The sequence below is a fragment of the Cibotium barometz genome, chromosome 59 (assembly GCF_041138505.1).
Source record: "Cibotium barometz isolate CiBa-2024 chromosome 59, ASM4113850v1, whole genome shotgun sequence".
In the NCBI taxonomy this organism is placed as follows: Eukaryota; Viridiplantae; Streptophyta; class Polypodiopsida; order Cyatheales; family Cibotiaceae; genus Cibotium; species Cibotium barometz.
The window spans coordinates 35,311,389-35,316,433 of record NC_141104.1 but is presented as its reverse complement, the minus strand read 5'-3'; positions in this window follow the sequence as shown (position 1 = coordinate 35,316,433).

Below are 5,045 nucleotides of genomic sequence, written 5' to 3'. Positions count from 1 at the left end.
ATAATGAGGCACAGGTAGAGGAGAAGCATAAAAGGGAAAATGAGGAAGGAGGGCCATCAAAAAGAGTTACACGTGGAAGTGAAAAGAAGGATCCTGGTTCATCACATATGCCTCCACAGCATAGCAGACCTCCATAGGATGTTTCAATGGAAGAAGTGCCAGCAAAAATGAAGGAGAAGGGTAAAGGGAAAAGTCCACTCTACAAGCTTCAATCTGATATTGAAGTTGCAACAGATCTCAAAAAGGTACTTGAAGAAAGGATTCTAAACAGCAGGGTGGAATTCACACTAGGGGAAGTCTTGGGAATTGCAAAGAAAGAATTTCATGATGAGATAATTGATATTATACGAAGAAAAAGGCAGTCCATAATTGAATCTATTCCATCACAAGGGGAGGCAAGCACTTCCAAGACTCATGGAGTACAGGTACAGAAAAAGGAAGAGAGAGAAAATGTGGTGGAATGTAATCACTCTGCTGATGGGGCACGACAAGTGGAGTACAGGGGAGGCAAGCACTTCCAAGACTCATGGAGTACAGGGGAGGCAAGCACTTCCCAGACTCATGGAGTACAGGTACAGAAAAAGGAAGAGAGAGAAAATGTGGTGGAATGTAATCACTCTGCTGATGGGGCACGACAAGTGCGCTTTGTGGAAGAGGATGATGAAAAAGAAGTTCTTACAAAGAGTCATTACTCCAGGAGCCATTGGGCAAGAGCAACCCCACTGAAACCCTTGTCAAGATAGGTGATTTGGAAGAGCCATATGTCGCTCTAATTGATCATGGGTCTGAAATAAATCTTATGGCTAAAAATCTCTACAACAAATGTAAGTGGCCAATGGATGTGGATCATGGGTGGATGATTAAAGCAGCTAATAACTCATCTGGAGAGCTTTATGCAGCATGTCCAAATGTAAGGGTAACTATAGGGGATGTGAAGGATGATCAGAATTTTTTTGTTCAGGAGATGTCATCGTATCCCCTTATCCTTGGGCAACCCTACATTACAGCTGTAAGGATGGAAACAAAAGTTTTGGATGATGGTTCAGCATATGCAAGAATAAGGAGTAAAGATGGCAAAAAAGCTGTTCAGTTTTTGACAGTATGCATTAATCATGAAAGGAATCGTGAGTCTCTTCGGGCACAGTCACTCCCAAAGATAAACAGAGAGTTCATGAATTACAGGGAGATGAGGGATTTTGGCCAGGTGCCATTGTAAAGCGGGATTCCAATGGTACAAGGGGAAATGAGTTCTCGCAGGACTCAATCAATGTAAATAGCTTTTCAGCAAATTTTCAGGGATTCTCCAGCTATGGGTCACTGGTTTTTGTAAAAAGCAAGGATTTGAAGCGTGGCATGCAAAAACATATACAAAATGAACAAAAAAGTTTTGAGCAGTGTGGTCTTTTGGAGAAGAATGAGTTTATTTCAGGGGTGCTTGATGAGGTGTCATTTGTAGATACTATGGATGTGCTTTTTGATATGGGAAGAGCATGCTTACAGGGTGGAAATGAAATGATAAAGGTGTCATCCGTGGAGATGTATGATATAATCCAGGAATTTGAGGGGGTGGAATGTAAAAACATGAATTGTGAGATGGATGCTCATGTTGATACAAAGTATAAAACGGTTGCAAAGAAGGTGAAACCAGTTGCCTTGCCCTTGCCACCAGGAAGCAAGGAGAAGATAGATGAAGCTTCTATGCAACCAAATCTTAGAGATCCGAAGAAAATTGGGCATAAATTTACTCAAGAAACTCTAAAAGAGCTGAAGATTGGTGAGAAGGATTTTTTGTTGCCAGTTGAAAGGGAATGCTTTGAGGAGATGCTTGTAAAACATGGGAAAGCCTTTGCTTTTCAGCCGCATGAGATAGGCTGTGTTGATCCAAGTGTAACAGTACCAATGGTGATCTTTACTGTTCCACATGTGCCCTGGAACCTGCGGCGGCCAATTCCAGTACCAAAGGCTCTCTTGCCAAAGTTGATGGAATTACTAAAAGAAAAGATCAAGATGGGAATCTTAGAGCCATCATGTGCCCCATATTCCAACAGATGGTTTACTGTACCAAAGAAAAATGGGACATTGCGCTTTATTCAAGACATGCAACCTGTAAACAAAGTCACAATCAGGAATGTGGGAGCAGGTCCAATTGTGGATGAGTTTGCAGAAGCATTTGCAGGGAAAGCTATATACTCTATGGGTGATCTGTATTCGGGATATGATCAGTTCCAGCTGGATATACAAAGCAGGGACTTGACCACAATGAGAACTCCTTTGGGATTAGTAAGGATGTGTACCTTACCACAGGGAGCCACTAACTCAGTGGCACATATGATGAATGGAATGAATAAAGTCTTACGAGACTTCATACCACAAAAAACTATGCCATTTCTGGATGATGTGCCAATAAAGGGCTGTGATGAGAAAGACAAAGATGGGGATTTGGATTCAAAAGGGTGCCGCAAGTTTGTGGCAAATCATATAAAGGATTGTGACATGATTCTATCCAGGCTTGAAGAAGTGAATCTTACTTTATCTAGGCTGAAATCAGTGTTTGGAGTTGGTGAAGTGCTAATAGTGGGACATCTTTGTAGTATTAGTGGACGTCGACCTTGTCCAGCCAAAATAGATGCAATACAAAGAATGAAAGAGACATGCATTAATGTTACAGAGCTGAGGAGATTTCTTGGAGCATGTGTCTTTTATGTTATTTGGATCCCACATTATGCACATGTAGCAGATCCTCTTTATCAACTTTTGAGGAAAAATCAAAAATTTTTGTGGAGTGCAGTACATATTAAAGCTATGCGGAAGCTGAAATATTTGCTCCAATCATCACCCATTTTGAGAAAGGCAGATTATGAGTGTGGCAGGCTTGTGATTGTTACAGTTGATACTAGTCCTACTGGGATAGGATGGGCAGTAGGGCAAGATGATGAGGATGATCATAGATATGTAATTAGATTTGGAGCAAAGGTATTAAGCTTTCGGCAACGAAAGTATCCACAGATCAAGAGAGAATTATGGGGGATAGTCACTGCTCTAAAATGTGAAAAAGAATATCTTATTGGGGCATCTGTACTTGTGGAAACTGATTGCTTGCCACTTCTTGGGATGATAGCAAGTTGTACCACTCCAGATATTGCTATGCTTAGGTGGATTGCTTATATCAAGTCACTAAATCCTGAGTTTGAGCATATTGCGGGAAAAGATAATCCAGTTGCAGATATGCTATCAAGAGCCAGGTATGAAGATGAGAAAGAGATGATTAGTGACATTGATGATGTGGGTACAAAGTTCTATACTACAGCATATGCAAAAGGGGATCATATTTGCCTATCAAATGCACTTGAGTCTTTTATTGAGGAAATATATGAAGGAGATTGGTTGCTTATTGGTCAATATTTGAGTACTCTGACAAGGCAAGAAAATTGGTCTGACTCAGAATTTAAGAGGATCCGCAGAAAAGCATATGGTTATTTCCTAAAGGATGGGTATCTCTGGAAGCATCCTAAGCAGAGGAATGCTATGCCACAGAGAGTCATATGTGATAAAGAGACTCAAAGAAAGCTTGTGAAAGAATTCCATGAGAGTCTCTGGGCTGGGCATAGAAGTGTGTGGGCCACCTTTACCAAAATAAAGGAAAAATATTGGTGGAGAGGAATGTACAAGGATATTTCCCAATATGTGGAAACATGCATAGTATGCCAAATGTACTCAAATGTGCGGCATCGTGATGGCTTGCAACCAACCTACCCACCTGCCATGCACTACAAATGGGTAGTGGATCTAGTTACAATGCCTTTGGGAATTTGGCAGATGCGGTATATAGCACTTGCAAGAGAAGATTTGACAAATCAGGTAGAAGGGCGTGCTCTTAGAACAAAGAGTACGGAAACAGTATGCAAATTTCTCTTGGAAGATGTGATCTGCCGATATGGTTGTGTTGGGAAAATAACAGCTGATAGGGGTGAGCTAGATGTTGAAGAAGCAAGGGAATTCTTCTCTAGAATTGGTATCAAACTGTCCCTAACATGTGCTTACAATCCTGAGGGCAATGGAAAAAGTGAGCGAGGGCATCCTCCAATCATTAAAGCTTTGGCTAAGGCATGCAGAGAAAGAATGCGAGAGTGGCCAAAGCTGCTACCATATGCCTTGTGGGCTGACCGTACAACTCATAGCTCAGTGAGACAGGATACATGCCTGCAGAATTGATGTATGGTCAGAAGCCAGTGATGCCAGTTGAAGAAGTAGTTCTAACTTGGAATGTATTGCCCTGGGTCGAAGGATTGAGCAGAGATGACCTCCTTGCATTGCGAATAAGACAGTTGGAGAGGAGGCCTGGAGATATAGAGCTTGCTAAAGTCCGCTTGAAAGATGCAAGGTTGAAAAATAAAGAAAGATTTGATAGTAGACACAGACTCCAGCCAAAACCTATTGAAGAAGGTGATTGGGTTCTAATGTATGACAGTAGCCTTGACAACCAATTCACTGTTCAAATAAAATTTGCAAAAAGATGGTTTGGCCCTTACATTGTCAAGCATGTGCATGGAAATGCCACGTATACTCTGTGTGAGCTTGATGGAACAGAAATAAAGAATCTTGTGGCTGGCAAAAGAATTAAGATATTTAAAAGAAGACATGATAATGATCCTTTTGATTCACAAGAGATTCAGGATGAGAGGCTTGACAGTGGTAGTATGGATATGGTTGAAGAGAAAGAGGATGATCTTCCTAGAACTGCAGAACAAGAAGACGACATCCAGTTATATGTGGACCTTGATGATGATTTGGCACATACCAGAGGATGTGCAGGTTTAGAGGGGGTGGATGTCGTGCCATGGCACGTCTATGATGTGAAACCGTGCATGTGAGGCCATCAAATACACATCCAGATGCATGAGGTTATGTGCCATGACGAGTCATTATATGATGCCATGTACATATGTTCATATTGTAAATGAGGTTCAATAAGACAATGAGCCAGATCTAGGAGTTTCTGTATATGAGTGTGGAGGGTGATGGTTCTGCTGTTACTCAGAGCCCAT